Source organism: Drosophila tropicalis, unplaced genomic scaffold (genome assembly GCF_018151085.1).
Source record: "Drosophila tropicalis isolate 14030-0801.00 unplaced genomic scaffold, ASM1815108v1 contig_878, whole genome shotgun sequence".
NCBI lineage: Eukaryota > Metazoa > Arthropoda > Insecta > Diptera > Drosophilidae > Drosophila > Drosophila tropicalis.
In genome coordinates this window covers 3,513,312-3,536,559 of record NW_027173374.1, presented here as the reverse complement: position 1 = coordinate 3,536,559, position 23,248 = coordinate 3,513,312, and the positions used below count along the sequence as shown (strand labels likewise).

General features: G+C 36.8%; 1 protein-coding gene across 1 annotated transcript in view; it reads right to left on the bottom strand.

Moving 5' to 3' along the window:
- The window catches only part of side-VI (sidestep VI), a 74,833-nt gene extending 63,830 nt beyond the window's left edge, over window positions 1–11,003 (bottom strand). The window contains exon 1 of the mRNA XM_068301144.1: window positions 9,879–11,003. The gene's annotated coding sequence lies outside the window, so the exon portion shown is untranslated. The remainder of the gene's footprint in view (window positions 1–9,878) is intronic.
- Between the last annotated feature and the right edge of the window lie 12,245 nt (window positions 11,004–23,248).

Here is a 23,248-nt window from a genome sequence, read left to right as displayed (position 1 = left end):
AAATGTGTGTGAGTGTGTGTGAGTGTTGGTAAAGTGCCTGCCGCCTAACCAATTTGCGTGCCATACAAACTAATGCGCTTTGATGCTGTCTACAGCGGACCATTCGCCAGCCTTCTCCTTCTCGTCCTCTATCCGCTCTCCACCCTTTTTCAATTTGTTCAAAAAAACAACAACATAAAGCATTGACTGTACTTTGTGAGCCAAAGCTGTTATATTGATCACATTAATCAAAGAAAATTAGCTAAAGCTATTGCTTTTGCTTTCATGCCATTATGGCAAAAGGGAGGACCAAAAATTGTTGCAAATTAACAACAGAAAATGTCATTCGATACGCTTCTCCAATATTGAACAAATCAATCAAAATCAATGCAAAAGTATGCCGAAAATTGAATTATCGATTCGATTTAAGCAACTGAAATTGACGAGAAGCCCAAACGCAAACACTGCAGGTGGCGCATGGCATCAGGAAGAGAGGCAACGGCGTTGAGGCTGTTGTTGTTGATGTTGCCGCTGCTTTCTCATTTAAATATGCCTTGGCTATCAAATTACCCAACACAAAGAAGCTGACATATCCTCGTCGCCTGCGCCTACGCAAACAATAAAAACAGAGGCGTTCGCTCAAGGAAGTAGACAGTTGTCGTTTTTTTCTTTGCTCTCTATCAAAATGAAGTGAAATTTGTTTAAATTTTAAAAACAATACGAAGAAAATTTCCAGATTTAAACATGAGATTATAAAGGAATCAGTTGACATGATTAATTGTTTAAGTTGTAAACAATTTACTTTTACAGGTTTTGAATCAAGATAATCTTTGTAATTTTCGATTCCACAATTAAAGTTTAAACTGAGACCATGAAAACGCACACGCACACATTTAGCATTCACACACACGATTACTGTACATTTATGTAAGACCACGAATCGCATTAAAGGATACAAAAAACGTTTTAAGCACTCAATGTGCCAATAAACTGCTGCTACTTTTGCAAATTTTGCATTCCTTCTGACTCCCAATCAATTTTAATGGTACCAATTGAATGATCGAATTTTCCATTAGGCTTTGCTTTTATAGAAAGAAATATTACCAAAGCTAATTATTTTGAAAGGCGTTTTTGGGTTCCCACATTTCTTGCTAAAGTACACGTTAAATTTTTAAACTTCAGCTTAATCTATCTATGACAAAATATCATTTATATTCAAGACATCTTTTTCGTTCTGAAAGAATCTACAAGTCATTTTGGTAGCATAATGCCCTTCTGTCTTATCTTTCTCTTTTAAATATTATGCAAAAGCACTTAAATAAGATGCACAGTTTCATCCTGATGAAATACAAGTACGCACACACACACACACACACACACGAATGCACTTCCTAAGAGAAAGCTAGATGGCCAACCAGGAAGGAGGGTAGAAGGAGGGGGACTTGTCTCATCTTCTCATGGCTTGCTTTGGTCATAAAATGCTGCACGACAGCCAGCGAAACAAATTGCGTTAGGGTCCTGAACCCATGCACCTGGGCATGTTGTGCAGTAAACTTGCTCCTCTTTCCGTTCCCTTTCCCATCTACGCACTTCACTGTATGTTCAGTGTTTCTGTATTTGTGTGTGTGTGTGTGTCTGTATATATATCTAACATAAATATGATAAATCACCGTGGCCCGGCGAAGAGCCATGACAAATGACGCAGAGAACAGGCAGCCGAGCGAACGAGCAAGCGGTATAAAGCCATGTGTTTAAGCCCATGAGATGAACGGATATTTTGCTCTCGTATATGTATATAAAGGACGTGGCTATATACATAACATATATATAATAATCGATGCGATTTGATGCATGCCAAATGTGTATGTATGTGTGTCCCGTGCATATATTTATATAAACATACACATACGCTCTCACTTGCACAACATACATATATCAACATATTTATGTCTGCCAAGTGTGTGTGTGGCATAAATATTCATTTTTATGGCCAAAGACATGGGCAACAAATTCGAAATACTTTTGTAAGTGTGCGTGCATGTGTATTAGTGAGTATTGGCGTGTATTGTGTATGTGTGTGTGAGTGTGTGTGTATGAGTGTGTCTGTGTTCATTGTGCCGGAAATGGCAGAGAGGAAGTGCTTAAAGTAAGCAGAAATCATAAACGAAAATCACGTAATCCCCTTTGGGCTAAGGGCTAGCAAAAACGCCAATACGTATAGTAGGAGGCGTGGCATACCATGAAGGCGCCACTTCAGCTGGCAGGTGTTGCTGCAATGATTTTCAATTTTACGCATGAAAGTCATGCGCTAATTTTGTTGTCTGCCTGCTGCTTCAATTGCCTTTTGCCTATTCATTGTCATTTGCCACAGTTTGCCACCACCTTGCCACTGCCACAATCACCGCAATTGGCATTAATGACACTAACAAATTACTCTAATTGAGACACAAGGTGTTGACTATTGCTTGATCTTCAAGTGCCGCATAAAAATAAGTCGAAGAATTTTTTAATTAGCCAGAAAGTTATTTTCATTGATTTGGGTTGCTTGGATTTTAATATTGACTCTAGTAGATTTTTCCTTAGCTTCGTGGTTTTTTACGTCACGTTCAAAGGACATGTCGCCGCATAAGCCCAGTCTTTGAAAGACACACACAAACTTGACCTTAGTTTCACATGGCAAAAACGTTACTTTTTGACTATACATTAACGAGCATATCACGCTCTCACTCACTTATTCAGTCTCTCTGCGGCTTCTATGCAAATCCTTTCAAAAGAATTTAGCCAAAAAGGGGAAAAGCATAGCACAATTTATGAAAGCTTCTATACCCTAACAGCACTAATAAGTTTCGTTTCCCTTGTGCAGTGTTAGGATAGATTGTTTTATTGGGGTAGGAGCCTTTTTTACTTTATAATATTTTATTTTATTTATATCCCAATAATATAACAAAATGGAGCAATGTTCTTTTAAGCTTAAAAGTTTAGAGCTTCGATTAAAGAAATCTTAATAATCATAAAGTCAAGGTGTTGTCAATGAGAAAATAGATTAGGTCTTTTCTGTGAGGGTATAAGGAATGCGTTGAAAATATTAAAGTCACGTAACTGGCTGCCGTTTCCGGTTGTACCGCACACGCGCCACACTAACACTGACACACTAAGACGCACACTATGGTAAAACTAAGCTCTTACATTAGCATTTTTGTTTGTATTTGGTTGCTTTGATTACGCTTCGATTTTGTAGCCAAGCCACAAAAAACTATGTTCAAGCTAGGTGAAAAACTTTTGCCAAAACTTTCGACTTTTTTGGTTAAGTATTTTTATGGTCTTCGTGTTACGTACATACACACAAATGTATGTGTGTTTGAGTATGTGTATGTGTATGGGAAAATTACTTTATTTATGTGCATTGTGGGGAAAAAAGTTAAGCTAAAAGCCAAAAGGGGAATAAGCGGAAACTTATAAGTCGCCCCAAAAAGTATGCTATGACTTAATCTTAATTTTGAAAATAAATTATTATAAAGTGTGCGGCAAAGAATGTAAATATATGTAATAGAAGAAAAAGAGATACGAACAAAGAAAAGCGAAAGAGAAAGACGCAAAGGAGACGAGTTAGAGGCATATTACAACAAATTTACCCAGGGCGAGCTAAATTGTGCAAAAGAATAAAGAATATATAAAAAAGTAATATCACACAGCAAAGAGTCACACACTAAAACACATATGTACACACATAGAGATTCACACACATATGCGTGCGTTGGCATCATTTTCATATTCGTTGCTAAAACTTTTGCATGCTCGTCACATCGTCCAAGCCAGGACTGAGCAATAGATGTGAGGGTCGCTGACATGCAAGCGAATGCTTTCAATTTCATGCCCTTAGGCTTGAGTCTGTATGCGTACGTCCATGCGTGTGAATATGTGTGAGTATGTGTGTGTGCGTCTAGGAAATCTTTAAGCGCAGACAGGAAATATTCCTTTTTCTTTTGAAGAAAACGTTGCTGCCTGTATTCTTCCTCTATCTCAACCACTGTTTCCTCTTCATCATCATCATCAACATCACCATCAACACTGTGGCTTTTGCTTTTCTGTTGGCAAAAAAATAAAAATAAATCCTTTTATAGACAAACACACACATATGCATATATATAATGTCCTTGCTGCATACATTTTTAGGCTTGGTTTTTAGCTTGCTGTTTGCTTTACTGTCAGCATTTCATGCGTGACAAACACTCGAGAGACGAGACCAAGTCCACACACACACACACACAGAGGACGCACAAGTTTGCGTGACTCGCTTCAAGAAAATTATGGCCAAAAAAAAATAAAAGAAAAAAGCAACCAAATAACAAATAACAATGAAAAATGCTCACATTCGCCTTGGAAATTAGCAGTGAAAAAATCCAAGTACAAAAGAAAATTCAGATTAAAGAGTTAAAAGCTTGTCACGCCATTTTCCTGTACACACAAAACACGACTGAGAATATTTTCTCCCATCATAAATGTGAGCGTGTGTGTGTGTGTGTATGTATATCTGTGTTTGCCCAAATGTCAAATATGTCAAATTAATTTTCATACATATTTGTTTTGCTTTTTAGATAATTGAATGTCTCCTCCATTTATTTGCTCATTTCATATGCCAAAAACTTTTCCTGCTCATATAATTTATTTTTTATCTCTACCGTTTTTTTTTTTTTTTTTTTTTTTTTAATTATTTTCTTGACTGGTTTTTGTGGTACTCTATTCCCTGTCATTTAATGGTTTCACAAATTCATAAATATTTTAATGTGCTGGAATAAAAACCAAACAAGAACTTTGACAGTGCATTTCATGTGGTATGAAACAGGGTTTAAAGAATTTCAATATCACAAACTGAAGAAATTTATGACTGGGCATTAAACTTTTTACTTAACAAATTTATTATATGCATATTCAAGAGACGGTTTTTTTTCCGCCAGATAATTCTGACATTTATGGATAAAATGAATTGGTTTTATAATGGCAAACATTTTGCACATTGCTAATTCTTATTTCGAACTTAGTGCAGTGTCTACTAGAATCCATGTGTAAAGTTTATCGAAGAAATCCAGCTATTTGCTTAGAATTTATGGGTTGACACGAAATGTTTTATAAGCAAGGAAACAAAGTGTCAAATGCCTATGTGGGCGGCATACCTGATACTCAAACCCACACTGAAACTTGGAATTCATTCACTCAGTCTCTAACGACAATGCGATACCGGCACCAGCACTCAGACAATTCAATGAATAATTCAAGTTAAGTTATAATGAAATTTGTGGGATAAATATATATATTAAGTGTATAGGTGTCCATTGGGAGGGTAAGGAAACAGAAATGGTTATAACGAGAGAAAGAGATAGTCAGAGAGGTGAGGGTATAATCAAACACTGTCTTTTTATCCCTTACTCTAGTAGCTATGTACATACAAACATATGTATGTATGTGCATGCGTATAAACAATTACACTAAGTGCCACATTTTACCAGAGCCATAAATCAATAAGGGTCAAATGGTTGAGTTGATTGTACGCAAGAGCTGAACTTTAACTTTATGTAGTTTCGATTTCAATTTCGTTTTGATTTATTAATTGCTATCATTGTACCTAGTATACCTTGAAAAGAGAATTGCCTGCTGCTTCTTAATGTTTTAAATATTCAATGCAAATATTGTGGATTAAATTGTATTCGTGTTCGCTTAACTTCCAGTAAGATAAGCTCGCTAAAAGTGCAGCTTAAAATTAAGCAAAGCTGCTTAAGCATCTCACTAAAGTATGCAACAGAAATGCGATAACAGCCAACAAAGTGGCCCAAAACGGGACAGCAGAGCCAAGCAGAGGGAAGAAAGGTGGAGATCCGAATTATATGCTTTGGAATGAGATGGTAATAAAAAATGCAGCAGGCAGCCAAGGCAGTGCCCCGGACTCTGGCACGGGCTTCAACACGGACTCGTCGTGGCCGGGTTCGGTCTCTGACCAGGCTGCTCTGGCCAAGCGGAAACGGAAATACGTAAGTAAAGCACAAAATGAGCATACAAAAAGGTGGCGCTATGAAGTTGTTGCCCAACTTTCTTTCCCATCTCTGCAACCGTGTACCCTGCCAGCGTCTCTTCTCTTTCATCTCTCCTCCACTGAGTACAGAGTACATATTTTACTTAAACATAAGCAATGGCTATTATTTTAAGTTACCCACGCGCTAGCTGATTTAATTTCAGGCTATTATGCGCACACAATGCCAACGGTAAACGGCAGAATGGTATATAAAAAAAGCGAGAAAAGAATCCTCTCAGCAAGAAAGCATCTAACACAAAAAAAAAACACACACACAGACACACACAGGGAGAAGGAAAAGAAAAACTAAAGTTTACCAAAGCAAAACGAAGCGCTAAATGCCCTGGCAGTATATACCAAAAGGGAATTATTTTCAAGTGCTAATGAAATTTCCTAAACAGAGTTTTAGATGCGAATTATATAAACAAAAAGGAAAACCTGTAAAATGTATAGAGAATTTCAAAACAATCTAGTACCAAGGAGAAATAATTAATGAAAAGAAATGTCTTACTAAAAAAAAACGAAGCAAAAGAATTATAAAGGTAAAATATTCGTTTCTGAAAATCAATGTTAAGCATATTTTAATTCTCCTTGAAATTCTGAATTGAGCCCCATTTTCGTTGAAGCCATTTTTACTCTTTATAAGAAATTGGAAGTTTAAAAAAAAACTATCTAGCCACTCTTTTGGAGGTTAAAATATGGCAGACCATGGCCAGTTTGTTGCTTTAGTTGGTCAGCTCTTTTTATACAAAACTTTAACTGGCTTACTGTTCTCTCTTCTCCCCTAAACCACTAACCGTCTTCCCAATCCGCCGCTGTATAATACATACATATGTATGAATATATATGTATATTTTTCTATGCTGTTGCAGTTTCTTTGCTATTTGTTGTTGCGAGCTCTCAGATTTGGGTCGAGAGTATCTGAATGAGTTCACATTTTCAGGCTGATGCTGTTTGCCACAACCTTCCTGCTGCTAGCTGACCAACTCAGTTGAGTTTGCTCTCAAATCCACAATTTGGGCTTTTTTGTTTTTATTTCACTTTTTATATTCCACTTCTCCATTTATTTGGATTTCGCATTTTCGTTTTACATTAGTTAATTTCAGTCAAGTCTTGATTTAGATCCGGTTTAGAATTTCGAATTATGGCATTGCTTCGATTTTACGCTTCAATTGCCTTTTGAAAAACAATTTGTGCTAATTTTAAGCTGAATGTAAGCAAAAGGAGATACCAAAAAATACCCCAAATACACAACAGCAGAAAAAGTAGAAAAAGAAAAAAGAAAAGAGAACGGAAATGCTGCACTCGAAATGTGAATTAGGTTTTGATTGAAGACGGAAGTGCCGGAAATGCTAGGCAACAGCAAATGGCAAAGTTGAAAAGCATCCGAAAAGAGGAGATAAGAAAGAGGATAAAATAGAAATAGTTAAGGATGCGTTTACGCGATTATTAGCAGAGATACCGAAGAAAAATATCTTATTTTTCTTTTTCCAAGTATACGAAAACTTTTTTGTTTTTATCTACAACGAAATACAATCTTAAAAGTGTCTAGAGTCTAGACTGAAACCAAATGCATGAAACATTAAAACACCAACCTATTAAATTCCAGATACAATTGTCTATCTCCCCCTTGTGTCTATCCTTGCTGATTAGTAAGTACAATCAAAGCGCAAGTCGTAAGCAGCTTTGATTACCGACACTCAAGAGCAACGTAAGCTTCACCCCTTCAAATTGCTACCTTTTTGCAATCACAGAAAACAGTAGAAAGAATCATTGAGTGTGTTTGTTTGTATCTGTGTGTGTGTGTTTAGGCATTTGAAACCCGATTAGTTGTCAAGCACTTCAAGTGCGCTTGGGCCCCCAGAAGTAAGTCAATCAGTTGTTAGGTATGTAGCTGGGTAAAATTTATTGTTTCAAGTTAATGCTACTTGATGGATTATTTGCTTATATCCATTGCTTTGATTTAAGTTTCTCTTCTCGATTTTCTTTGTCTTTTTTTTTCTCCCTGTGAAATTTGATATGTGGCGGTCACTTGACTTTAAGCCCTTGCACCACATTGATTTGTGTAGGAATGGGATGAAAGTGACAGTAGAATGTTCCGGAGCTTGGTTAGAAATACACACATTTACTATTGAAATTAATTGTTAAACTTTTGCATTCTGATGTGTGTTGACGTCGTATACAGTCTTTCAGTTGCTTCTCTCTCTTTCTGGCTCTATAAATGTGCTGTCTGCGTTGCCCATGACATGATGAAAGTTTTGGTGTGTCACGACAATATTTACATGCTGCATTAAACTTGCTTTCATCCTCTTCAAAGTTATGGATCCTTGGCCTGGCCACTTGTGAGTTGAAAAGTTTCTACCAGATGTCATTAAAGTTGCCTAGTTTGACCAATTTTCAGTATTATACGATGTATTGTATTATGATTTATGCTTGGAATTTTCAAGTATAATTTAAGCTAGCTAAAGAGAAAACTCTCTCCCTCTATGTTTCGCTAGAGTTTTGGCTTAGTGCCAAGCCACGTTTGCGCTGACTGAGCAGCCGAAAATGCAAAAATGTCCTTTAGCATGTTGACAATGGCGGGGAACAAAGCGTATTTGGCAAGCCGCCTGCAGGCATGCAGGCACACACAAAGATACGCAGGACATCATATGTGTATAAGTGTGTGTGTGTGTGTTCTCGCAAAGACGTGCTCAGCAAAAGTGAAATGGCAACAATATACACACAGCCACATACATATGTATGCAAACAGAATGCCAGAGAGAAGCAGAGGCCATAGCATAGTAAAGAATTTCTACATACATATATACAAATATATATGTATATATAAAAATAAAAAGTAGGTTATGCACTGACAGCATTTTAATATGATTTTTATGCCTTACTTTTGGGCCCCAGACAACCAGAAAAAGATAGATGGATAGACAGACATTCATTCAGACAGACAAACGGATAAATAAAGCAAGACAGAAAGGGAGCGAGCGAGCGAGAGAGAGAGAGAAAGTGAGATACTAACGCACTACAACTGACAAACTATCTGAGTGACTGACTACCAAAATGACTGCAAAATGCGTAAAGCAAAACAAAAAGAATAAAAATAAATAAATAAAAATAACAACTTCAAAGGCAACACAAAAAATATGAAAATTCTTGTAAATTCCATGACCCAATTGTAACACTAAAAACAACAAGAGAAAACCCATATTAAATCTCTTAAAATGTTGCAGATTAAACAAACACACATACAGACAAATAAAACATTTGTTTAAGTTTTCACCAAATGGAACTGACGTTGGATATTCTTGAAACAAAAATTTATTTTGGAAATTTATATTTACCACAACAGAAACTAAAACTGAAATTAAATTTAACAGAAATGTTTTATTAAGTCCTTAAATATCAGAGACTTCGTATTCAACTATTTAAAAGAAAGAAATAAATTTTTAATTCAAGTTAGATGGACACTACGAAAAAACAAATTGCTTTTACATTTTGAATAAATGTATGGTCAATGTTTTTGATATGTGAAGGTTGGCACAATATAACAGCAGGAACTCTTCTTCAGTGTTTATAAGCATTTAAGACAAGCTAGCTTAAGCCCGGGCTAAGCCTCTATTAGCATAGAAGATTTGCATTCAGAGCTAAGGTGGGTCCATATTAGTTATTCAAATAAGTTGACTCATATGTTTGTCAACTTCAATTTCCGTTTCTTTTGAGTGAAACCTTCAGAAAAGATATGCCTAGGATATTAGAAGGGCATAAGCGAATCAAGTGAACTGAATGGGGCAAACCCTTATGTAAATCTATGTAATTTCCTATATATGCCTGCACTTACCCAGTTATGCCTTCTGCTCTTGCTCTTGATATCCGTTTACTCCTGGCATTTACTCCGGTTTTTGGTGTGGCGTTTTGGTGTGTGTGTTTTTTTTTTTTTTTTTCGTTTTCCTTCTTTTTTTATAGCCTTTTGTAATAAAAGCCGCTCGAGGGGCTCACTCGTTCGTGCTTATTATTGTTGCTGGCTGCTGTTGCTGTTGCTGCTGGTTCTTTAGGTTTTTTTTTTCTTTTGTGGGCGTGTAAGCATTGAGCAAGTTTTATGCAACAAACGAGACGGCGGCAACAACAACAACAACTTTGATGATGACGGAGACGTGAAGGCAGAGGCAAAAACGATGCTCAGCACACATCATCAATGCAAAAAGATGGTGGAGCCCAGCCAAATATCAATAGCTGCCAAGCAATTGAGCAAAAAAAAAAAAAATTGTATGTATTTGTAAGGGAAAGTATATGTTTTGCGGATTTCGGGCGGGGGCATAAATAATTTTGCTCCGTTTTTGGCCTTGCCTTGTGCTGTGCCTCCTGCCTGACTGCCTGCCTGAGGCTTTATTTAAAGTAGCGCGATGTGAACTTTATTTATGACTCAATAATGTGTATTTTGATTTATGCATTCTGGGTGCCACAACCAACCCACAAACTCAAACACCTCACACACACACACAATAGCAAACTTACACACACACACACACACAGAGGGAGATAGTAGCTCGCACGTTACTCAGTTATTGTTGTTGCTCTTGCTGGCGAAGCGATTCGATTTGCATAACAACACAAAACAGCGGTGCGAAGGAGGCAAAGTTAGCGGCAAAAGATGAAGAGAGAAGAGTTTATTTCTTCGTTCACTACAATTAGAAATTCTTTCTTGCATTTCCAATTTCTATTTTATATTAAAACACTTGTTTTTCTATGTATTTTCTTTGGTTTAGTTGTTGTTGATTTCTTCTCAATTTTCGATGATGTTAAAAGAATTTTGTGTTAGTAACAATGCGACGCGGCAAACGATATTACGGATGCGGATACGGTAGAAGCACGACGACGCTACAACGACGACGAGAACTACAAACGGCGAATAATCAACGGGTAACGACGCTTTACACTGACCACTACGGAGCACGACAACTACACAAATCCACGACCTTTTTAGTACTAAAGCGTTTTGCCATTCATTCGTGACGTTTGGCATCGCCCAACGAACTTCAAACGAAGTCGTCTATGTCCCACCTTCGTGTACATCGAAAATGGCGTACGAAATAGCGTACACACGACGATTCATAATAGAATGGTGGATTGTGTTTTGTGTGTGTGTGTTTGTATCTGTATGGGTTTGGGTTTGGGTGGTGGCGGGGCAAGGAGCATAGGGTGTAAATGTTGACTTGGTTGTAAGTGGGCCAAACTCTTAAGATAAACGTTAGAGTTTGTGGAATGTAAGCTTCCTTTCTTCATTTCAGAGATCTCTGTACTTTGAAGTAAATACGGATACATTATATTCTATGATATTTAAAAAAAAAATGTCTCAAACTTTAACACCTAAAGTATACATATATTGAGATAAAAATTTGAAATGATCTGCCATTTTTGGTTTGTAGTAATTTTACTACGGCCTACCTCAAGTTCTTAACTTTCATTCTCTCCTTTTTTGTTTGGCATTCCTTTACAGACTTATGTGGAACATATTTCTACTCCAGCTACTTGATTCTCTCTCTCTTTCTCTCTCTCTCGTGTATTCTCTCAATTTCTTTTCGCGTTTCCATGAAAAACGAAGGACTATTGGCTCGGTAGCTGCAGCATTATAGAGCTGGCCGCAGTTAGTTGGCAATAGCGAAGATTATTATGAATGCCGCCGCCTCTCTAAAACCAGAAAAAAAAACATCAAACGAATCGCGACCTTCCTTACACCAAACTATAACCCAAACTTTGATATATAGAAAACCCAAAGCACTCAATTTAAGGAGCCCCATTTTTTTTAAAAGGTCGACCAAAATCGTTAGGCAACTTATAATTTTATATTGTTTTCTTCAGAGAAACCTTTTTGGGCAATAAACTTTTAAAAATTTTAAACAAAAAACAACAACAATTTGTAGTACTAATACAATGTTACAACAAAGAGAGTAAGTTTTTATTTAAACCACGATGCTAAACCGAAACCGAGGTCCAAGCCGATTCTCTCTTACCATTAGCCGATTTTTTCTCAGCTCTCTTCTACGTTTCGAACTTATTTTCGAACTCAACATGCGCATTTCGGCTTTTGTGTGGATTTTAATTTTATGATTTGAATCTAAAAGAAATTCAAAAAAAATTGACCATCTAACGGTTTCACTCTTATACCACTCAATCGTACGGCAAGAGCTTGAGCTTGAGAATAAAAAAAATAATATATTTTGACCCACTGTATATAAAACAATTGCAAGAAGGGGACAAACTCCAGACATACATACATACATAGAGTAAATAATCCTATCAAAATTTCATTTATACGCTTGGCTAAACTCACAGTAAACCACTTTTGAGGCATTTTTTGGAAACATTATCTAAATCAGCTAAGGAAGAGGCCAGTACAGCGCTGGACCTTTCATATATGCCGCGTCCCTGATGTGGATAAAGATGTTGACGATGATGAAGCAATGCCTGAAAAATCTCAAAGCTTAACCGCTAAGCCAGGCATTTGCAACAGTTGCACTAAAGGCAACACAGTGTAAAACTAATGGAAATTAGTCGACTATATTGATGACCTGTAATACAAATTAATGAAAACTCTATTATCCTGATGACTGCCAATCGAGGGACGGCAGAGGCTTTGAGACGCGGCAACATTATAAACCAAGGGAAACTCAAAGAGAAAAGCCAAAGCTGAAACCCCACATATCCACACCTATTTGTATCCAGTCCCAGCTGAGCAAGGTTGCAAAAACCCCAGCAATGCGAGTAGAGGAAGTGCACTAAGTGCAGTGACCAAATGGCTGCTTTTGATCCAACTTCAGGCTCCTGGGCGGAAGTGGGCTAACTTTGACTCACTCTCTTTTAGTGTTGTACATGACTATACAGCTTTCATTTCTGTGTGTGTGTGTTGTTGGTGTTTGTGTGTATATGTGGGTGTTGGAGGTTTGTAGGATAGCGACAGTTTTTGGCTATAAAGCAAAAGTTGCATTAAATTTAAATCATGAGGTAGCGGTTGCGGCAATGTCGGCAACATCTGACGAACTCTCTTTCTCTTCCTTTCCTTTCCTTCGCTCTGTCTCTTTTACTCTATCTATTTGCCTGACTAACTGACTGACAAGCTGAGAAAGTTACGACTAAGCGCTGTTAAACATTTTGTCATTAAAAGTTAAGTCCATTGAAAAAGCTTTTGGCCCCGAACCCACCAACTAACCAACCTTCTATTCAACCAATGCCCGCCCCAATTCTGCATTATATTGTGCTACTCGGCAATTTTCTGGAACTAAATGTAATTTGCATGTGAATTTTGTTGTTCTGTAGGCAGCAATTACATAATTATAGCTGGGCACTTTTGATGCATTGTCATAAGTGAGTGTAACCATGTGTGCCAATGTAGGGTGGATGGATCATGGTGGTGGGTAGAGTATTGGGTAGTGGCATCTGTGGGTGTGTGCCTGTGTGTAGCAAAGCAACTAATTAATCAGCTTTCGTAATCAATGCTTAATGATGCAGCAGCACAACGGCATTTAAATGGTCTATAATTAAATCAAACACTCAATTAAACCAAGGACATTGGAGAGGCACGTAACATGGCGCAAAGGCATTCGCCGCCATGCCATGCCAACGAAAACGGATTACTACAATTTGATGAAGTGCTAATGCATTGCGCAATACACCGCATATGATATCCAAAAATCTTAACATGTCATATTTCTAATTAATTAACAACAACAGCAACTACAACACACAAAGACACACAAGCACACACACTTTTCATTAGGTTGTCATTAATTAAACCAACCAGATATAAAATTCTATATGTACGTACCCAAAATGCCAACCACAACACATCAAACTAACCCCGAAATGGACATTCTCAAAGGATTTTTGCGAAAAATGAGTTTTTCATTAATTAGTTATGTGTAGACAAATATGTGTACATATTTGGATATTGATAAGTATAGAAAGTTATACATATACATATACTTAAAAGTTTTCTGTGGTCTCAAAGATGTTTTGGTCAGGGGGCGAACTAAAGTAAGTTTTTATGCCCAACGGAAGCTTTTCCTCTTTTGTTTTTTTCTTCTTGGCTTAGATTGTAACGAGGGAATTTTCTTTTCAACTTTCTACCCCTTTTTTTTTACTTATTTGGCCAGCTAATGGAGAGCTAAGAAATAGCTTTTTATGAAAATATATTCATAGGACTTGCCAAATACAAATTGCATAGCCTAAAAATAAATATGAATCTTTAACAAATGAGGAATATAATTTAAATGATTGCATCTATTCGACAACTTGAGATACTCATTAAATAAGAGTCTTAAATGATGTCTTTAACCTCTATCAAAAACCAAAGTAAATAATGATATCTATAATTAATAAACGCTGTGAGATTTGTCAATTAATTGTTAATCCCAATTTTAACTTGTATTAAAGACTTAAAGATCACACATCTTCATTTGTAAAGGTTTTTAATTCATTTATATGTAGTTTCGATACCCATTGGTGGTGGCCTTTCTTTCGTTTCGCTTTGGCATTCAAAAGCGCATTCCAAATTCGTTGATGTGTAAAAACATTTCTCTCATGTGTCCTTTCTCTTCTGGTCATTGCTGGCAAGCTGTAAATTTATTTTACCACACATTGAGATACACAGCCTGTGTGTGAGGGTGTTGGGGCACAGGGTAAAGAAACGCTAACACAAGCCAAGGATACGAAGTAGAAGGACAACACTGCTGCTGCTGCTGCCGTTGGCCAAGTGGCAAGTTTACCGAAACCAAAAAAAAAAAAAAATCAACTATGCCCAAGTTTATTTTTTTTCGGTCCTTGCAGTAGATGCCGACTGTTTTAATGCTCTCTCTCTCTGTTTTTTGCAGTGTATTAAGGACTACAAAAGTTCTACATTTAAAATCTGTCTTCATTGGGATAATTATTAAATGATTGTCGGGGTATTAAACAGGCATCAATTCTCAAATGTATAGAAATACATATGTACATGTCCTTTAGCAGTAAGCCCAAAAAGTCTTTTTGAATTTTCTCTAAAAAGTATAAGGATCGGCAAAGCATTGTTCCAAGAGATGAACAAATGGAACTGATCGCGCACATATTTAGTTTATGGGGTCCTCTGTTTTACAAACATCTCAAAAATAGTTTGAAACCCTTCAAAAGGGTATTAAAATGGCAACAGCAGCAAAGCAACTCCTTCTTGGCATTTCGGTGCAATCCAGATTCACAGGCAGCCGCAGAGGTGTAGCTCAACTCCTTGCAACAAAAAGTTTCTACTACACGTGTGAGTTTCTGTGTGTGTGTGTGTGTATGTGTGTGTTCTAGACTTGTTATTTTTCTTGCTGTTGTTGTTGTTGATGCTGTTAGCAGTCAGTGAGGCGCGCTAAAGCATGGGTAGTCGGACGCCTGGACTCCTGCCTCAACTTGCTTAAATATTAAAAGTCCTGCTGAAGAGAAGGAGCTGCTAGCTAGCCAGGCCTTGGTAAGTTTTTCAGTTCTTACTTCCCAATTTTTTTTTTTATTTTGTGTATGTCATTCATTCCTTTTTCTTTTTTGGCCAACTGCCGCCGCTTGTCGCACGTCGTCACTTAAGCAAAACGCAAAGTTTTAGCTTGTAGTTCGCTGTCAGTCAGCCTTGTGCCGATCTCCATGCCTCGCCCATTCCCTCCAACACCCATCTTACCAAGCTTGCGATGGTTCTTTAAAGAAAAAGAAACAACAACTACAACTGTAACGACAGCGCAAGGACACGAGTAAAGCTAAGCAAAAGTTTTGTCGCAGCCGCCCACATAAACCACCCAACCATCTAACCTACCACACCGCACACACTCATACACATGCCTCGCGCATTTAACATAAACAAACTACACTAGTTAGTTAGTTTTCTCTTCGCCTTCTCTTCACATTGCAGCTCCTTCATCGTGTGCATTTGTAGTGTTGGTGGCTAAAGGGGAAGGTGCAGTTGGCCACGACTTTTTATTTGTTATTGCCTTGAAACTAGTTTTTTTCTCTCTTCCCCTAATTTTTTCTTCTTTTTGTTGTTCTAACCACAAAACGTGTTTGGAAAATTAACAATTTCAACAAAATCTTTTAAATTTTTCGCTTTCTAACAATAAGGATAAATTAAAAATGATGTGATTAAATGACAATAGAAGTTGTATATTCGTCCATTCATGAGAAATTAAAATTTTTAAATAGATTTGGATAAAAAGGTAAAGATGATGTTATACATTGTCCATTTTAGCAATTCTATAAAACTATTCCTCTAAAACTTGTTCCACTTGTACCATGAAATATTAAAAAAAAACTTTATGAAATCAGCATAGTTTGAATTCAAATTCTCATTGATTTCTATCTCATTAAAATATCTTCATAAATTAAGCAAAAGTGTCTGATTTTGCGTATCAAAACAGACCTTAAAACATAATAATATATATAAGCAAAAGAAATCAAGAAAACTATAGCAAATTCATGATAGGAAATGGCAAATTGTGTACTATTTCGTTGAATTTCTCTAGCTTTGGGCAATATTTTGTTTTACATCACCTAAGTGGAAATATTTCAACAAAACGACCTGCAGCATTTTTTTGGCATTAATAATTTTCTAGAGCTCGCTCTCTCCTTCAGGAGGCAACTCTTTTGGCTATATGTGTAGGTAACTATGCATCTATCTAACAATAAGATACATGCATGTCGTTATGCTCTGTATGTGTGTGTGTGTATTCATTAAATTTGTATAAACAAATACAGTTGGCATAAATATGGTGTAGAGCATAGCGCCGAGTTAACTCTAGAGATGGAGTCGGAGATGGAGTCGGTGTATATACATATTATTCTTTTCTTACCTTACCAGCATCCGAAAAATGTATCTAACCGAGGTAATGGCAGCCTGAGAAAACAAGTAACAGTTTTGTTCAGCAAACAATGAAAACAACAGGAGCAACAACAAATCAGCACTTTGCCTTCTGTCTGTTGATTTTCCTTATACTATTGCCATACAACGTTTCTCTTTTTCCTTTTTGTTTTTGTTTTCTTCAACAAATGCACATACACACACATATATATTTAAAATTTACAATTTTAAATGTGAGTAGGAACAGAGCAGATAGTAAGAAATATAAAATATATACATAGATACATATGTTACTTTCACGTAGGGGCAAACGTAGAAACTTAGTCAGAACATGACCATTTTACTAAGGCCATAGAACAGATGTTTTTGCACCAAACAGCTGGCTTAATGGCCACTTAGGTGCTGCGACACAACTAGGAACACTTATCGATGTTGCAATTTCCTATAGATGTATCGGGTCGCTCATAAGTACGTGAAAGTGAGTGTGTGAACATGTTTGGACTCATTTACTTGTTCACTTAGTTATTTAGTCATTCACTGACGTAATTGTTAACTCACTCAATTGTTCACTGGCTTTTGCTTAAGTCTACTCTGACCTACAACCTTAGTTTTTTTTAACCTTGTAAATAGAAAAGAATAGCTTTTTATTATAGGTCATATGGGAAAAAGATGTCCAAGTGTCATTTTTGCTGTTCTTTGGGTCAAATCCCATATAGACATTTACTTAATAAGTACCTAATTAAACACATTGCGGTCAACTTTGAATGGATTAACTATCAGGACCATAGTACCTACTAATTCCTCTAATTATCATTCAATTAGAATGTTATCTATGTATTTGTCAACCAAAAGTACTACTATATCGTCCCTTCTCTTATTTCTCTTTGTATCGCCACCGATAAAGGTAATTAAATATAATGAAACGTAAGATTAACTCTAATTATAATAAATTAAACAGGGATGTTGGAGATGAAAGGCCAGCCGAAAGTGATACAATATGCAATTAAATATTAACAGTATATTCCCCCTTTTTTTTAAATTAAGGATAGGTGTATATTTGATAGAATAAGTGAGATAACCAACAGACGAGCTGATTAAGGCCGAGAGTGTTGGCATTATAGCCGCCAATGTTGTTGCCGTTTTTGCTACTGCTATCAATATGCCGTGCCAATTCCATTTTCATTTGCATAATCAATGCATATTTGGATGCGGCCATAAATTAACAAATAGAATTTAATTGCATACTTTCGGAAGTGGCGCATCGCATACACAAATTAATAATTCATTAATACGCATTAATTGTTCCCGCTGTGCTGTGTGAAACAACAACAACAATATATATATGTATGATAATATTCTTGCAATCCAAACTTTGTGGCTGCTTGATAACACCGTCCTACAAAATATTGATGGATTTTTCCTTTTACTGTTGGAGTTCGCTTTTGTAAATTTACTGTCGATATTATTTATTCTCAAGAGTATTTAAAAAATAAATCAAATCTTGCGTTTAAACGTGACAAAATGGTCTGGCAAATAGACAAAGATAATTCATCTTTTTAAAGCAATCACGATACGTATCAAAGGATCAAATCTAATCTTATATAAGGTACTTAAAAATGTGTTGGTATGTGTCCTTGTGGCAATATACATAAGGGCAAATTAATAGCGAGCTATCGGTTTTAATCAGATGATTATTTTGTCAGAGTTTCGTTGTTAATACGAAATTTGTGTGTATTGAGCTGAACATGCAACATGTTATTTTTATACCTGTTAAACTTCTACCTCACTTTGCTGCGTGAGTGCTGCGGTCAATGAGCTTTTGAGAATGTTGTAGTTGTTGCTGTTTTTGCCATTGTTGCTGTCGGAGCTACTTCGAATCCTGCTGGGCACATGTCATGCATTTATTAAAAGTCACCAACGAAATGAAAAGAATTCGTTGGTAAATATATTGAGCGTGAATGGATAGAGATGGAATTCACGGATGTTTTTGTGTAGTCTACTTTTCTGCGTTTCGAGTATATTCTTTACAAGTTGTTAAACAGATTGCCATAATTGTGTAATTATGGCATTTATTATTTTTAATATGGCTTTCATTTTAATCAATTGGCAATGGAATTGCTTTTTATTTTTTTTTTTTTTTTTAATTGTTTCCCTTATACTTTAACTACAAATTGTGTGGGTAAACTTTTAAAGCTGCCGCGTACCCACTCAAACAGCCATCCAAACACATTCACACATACAAACAAAGACGCTTTTACGTGCAAGGCCTATTGACAGGGAGGTAAATGCCTGGCATTGAGTAAGCGTCCCAACCGGGGGCAACTGAGTTCCATGAATTCAATCAATTTTAATGCAATTTAAATTGCATTCTCTTGTGAAAACATACAATGTTTCGGGGTCTACACACACGTGCAATGCACACACAACCGCAATGCATCTGCACATCCATACAGTGAGGCAAAACGTGTGTACGCACATTATGTTGCAGATAGACAGAAAGGAAAGCAGCGCCTTGCGTTAATTGGTGGTCATGCCCCAATGCCAGCTCGGCATCATCATCACACAACCCAACATCTACAAAAGTAGGGAACATCGTCTTCTTACTATGCGAACGCTTAAACTGTCACAGATACACACACACATCACCCGCACTTACTCTCATACGCACAATCGTTTGTCTGCTGTTATTTCGGTTTCCTTTTGCTAATTTTTTTGTTTTTTTTTTCCCCCTGAATTCTGATATGTCAGAAGGCGCTGGCATGCGGTATGTAATTATACTTGGCCATGTCGCCAAACACTGTCAAGGCTTGCCCACTCGAAATACTCGGCACGCACCATCGTCGCATCACAGCATCTCCGTCCGTTTGGGCCATTGGCAACCTCGGTCCTATATCGGTTTACAATCATTCAATTTTCAACTGGCACTTAATCAAATGCTGAGCTGGCTAACCATGGTCAATTGTTTGCATTGAATTGGCAGCTCTTGAAATCAGATACAGTTTCATCAAATGGTTTCAGAACAAGTGAAAGGGGCGCAATATGACAACAATTTGTAAAGCAAATGTAATTCGAGATGTTTTTGATATACAGTGATTAATAGAACCATATAGTTAAGATAACATATTTGCATAATTGGCAATTTGAACATATTTAGATTTTTATACATCTCAATTCAGAATTAAGAAATTTTAACGTTTTGCTTTAGTTTAAGTATCTTTATTCATTTTACGGCCTGTATATATAATTTTCTGGACGGTGTTTATATATTTGACATTGTCGCCTAATCACTTATGCATTGCGTTGCTTGATAAGAATTGCCTCTACACTTCCGCTATCCTTCGAGAGAGCCGCAGGAAAACTTTACTTCACCTCCATTACCACATCCAGTTCCAATTTTCGTTTCTTTTGGCATGGACATAATTGTTGTTGCTAGATTGGCGCTTTGGCAGCCCTCTCTTTACTCTCTCTCTTCCTCTTATTGTTAGTGCCTCACTTTGTTTATAGATTACATTTTATGCCAGTTTGTAAAAGAGTGAAGGAGCCGAAAGGGAGAAATTCTTAGTTAGTTTCTAAGTCGCCGTTAGAATGTCCTGCCTGTCCTGTTTGCATTTCATTTAAGATGTAGAAAAAGCAGAGGCTTCACATTTTCCCTTCTACAGAAAAGGAAAATATTTGTTGTTTTTTTTTTTGTTTTGCGTCTTGTTTTTGGTGTTTTTTTATTTATTTTTTTGTTTTCTGGTCTTCTGCTTCTGTGTTTTGCTTGTTGCGCTCAAGTTGACTTCCTTTGCACTTTGGAAACAAGTTTTACAAAAACAGGATTTAACAACGGAAAATTACATTTAGCATAGGACATGCTCCTGATGTTGTTGCTGCAACGCGAAACGGAAAAGAAAACGCAACAAATAAAAGTAGAGAGACGCAAAAGTAGATGGAGCCGGAGTTGAATGTTGGACGCTGGTCAAGAAGGCATGAATAAATGAAATGCACTAACTTTGCTTGCCCTCAAACAAAGGCGAACTAAACGCGGGTGTAAATGCCGCAACGTTGCAGTTGGCGTAAAAAAACTTTCTGCAACTGGCAACTGACTTGATGCAGAGAATCAGAGTATAGGAGGTGAGTGGTCCCAAGTAGAATAACAAGAACAAGGAAAAGTGCATAAGGAACAACTGGAAATTCACTTCCGTTTCCGGAAGAATGCGCTGATTGCAGCTCTTTAATAATGAAACGTAATCTTTTCATTGACAGCAATGACAACAAATCTGGCAAAGATTGTTGCTGCTGCTGCTGTTCTTGCTGTTGCTTAATAGTTTCCCAAAAAAGTACTTAAAATTAATGAATCAACCATGATGACACATTATGACGTCATAAAACCGTAAATGCCTCACACTGCACATGTCTCGCGTGAACTGAACTGAAAAACTTCTAAGCGCACAAAAATAAGTTAATGATGGGAAACGGGCTACGAGAGGAGGGTTGGAGAGGTTAAAAGAGTTACTTGCCCTGCTGGTGGCGAGGTGGGACTCATATTCTAGAGCATTAAAGACAAAAACAAAAAAATTACAACATTGTAAAACATGAAAATGTTATCATTATAAAATAGACAAAAAGGCGCGAAAATGTGGCTTGTGGTTGCCCATATACATACGTGTCTGCGGCAGGGTCTGGAATGGGTATGGATGACATGAATCAGCAGCAAAAATATACCACCCCTTAGACAATTTTCCTCACACGACATCAATGAAGACGTCAAGATATATATTTATGTATATATGTAGGTACATATATGAAAATTAACTTTAAAGTCGCATCCCGACACATAAACTCACACACGCATACACTAACACACTCACAAAAGTGGCAAGTCATTAAGTTTATATTATTCATAATATTTATATACACATACATATATGTATATGTACATATATACTTATATTTGTATGTGCAGTTAAAGTAAAAATTTGCAGAGCCCACATGGAGAGCCAAACCACATGTTAACATTTCACTGTTGCAACATTGTTTAAACGCTCCCCCAAAAAAAAAGGCCCAATAGAAAATTTGAATCAACACTTTTTATAGAATCTCCCGTTATTAAATAATCTGTTGAAAAAGGAACACAAGGAATGTAGCGGTAATTAGCTTTCCCCCTTATAATGTTATATAATCAAAAATATGTAAGATGAATACGATATCTTTTTGATTTCAACAGATAATTAAGCACATTGAAATTTCAATTGTAATTAAACCTTGTTTAGATATATTTTCTTAAGCTGAGCCAACATCTGAGTAGTTTTAAGATGAAACTTTATTTAAGTTGGCATGATTATTGTGGGACAATTTTATTTTTTTTAAACATTGATCAGTGCTTATATTAGCTTTGCCCTTTGGTATGTGTAAATGTCCTAGTGGGTCGACTTTTAACCATAGAAAAACACACACACACACACACACTCACATACTAATGTAAACATGGTGTACATCTGTGTTTTTCCCATGCTTGAAGGAGGCACATCAAGCTAAATGGTATTTCACACGCCTCTTGTTTTACGCTAGAGCCGCGACGACCAAGACACAGTCAACCAGCCGACGAACCACCCAAAATGTTTGTTGTTGTTGTTTCTGATCCTGGGGTGTGTGTGTGTGTGTTAAGCAAAACAAATGAGTTAAAGAAAAGGGGTTTGTAACTTGCTTACCCCTTAAATCTACCACACCATACGTTACGCCCACAATTTCTTTTTTGCGTTCGCCTTCTGCTTGGCAACTAACTCATTGTGCATGGTCTGGTGGAGTTAAGGCAAACTTTAGTTCCGACTTCAGTTCCAACTCCCACATTTAGCTCTTGCCCAATGCCTTTTGGCTCACATAATGGCCTCAACATAATGTGCACATTAGTGTTCACACATTTATAGATGGTGTCTATGTGTGTTACACTGTGTGTGTGTGTGTATGTTGCATGATGTTTATAGCTGTCTCTGTATGGAGCGCAAAAAGAGAGAGACGCAAAAAAGGACAAAAAAAAAAAAGAGAAAAAATCACAGAAAATATGTGGTAGAGAATCACGGCACATGTGCAACAGCAGCAGCAACAGCATCCGCAGCATTTGTGAGCTAATGACATTATAAACATGAAAACTCCATTAATATTTCTCTCTTTTTTTGTTGCTTCGGGTTTTTTTTTCTTTTTGCTGATTATAATGTTGTTGCTGGCTGTTGTTACTTCTGCCTTTTTCTATCCTTTTTGCATCTCTTTTTGCCATTTATATGCTTATGCCTTACTTGGTGAGTTAAGCTGCTGCTGCTGCTGCACACAAGCATATGAATAGGCCAAACCAATGCCATTTCTTTCACTTTACTTTCACTCTCTTT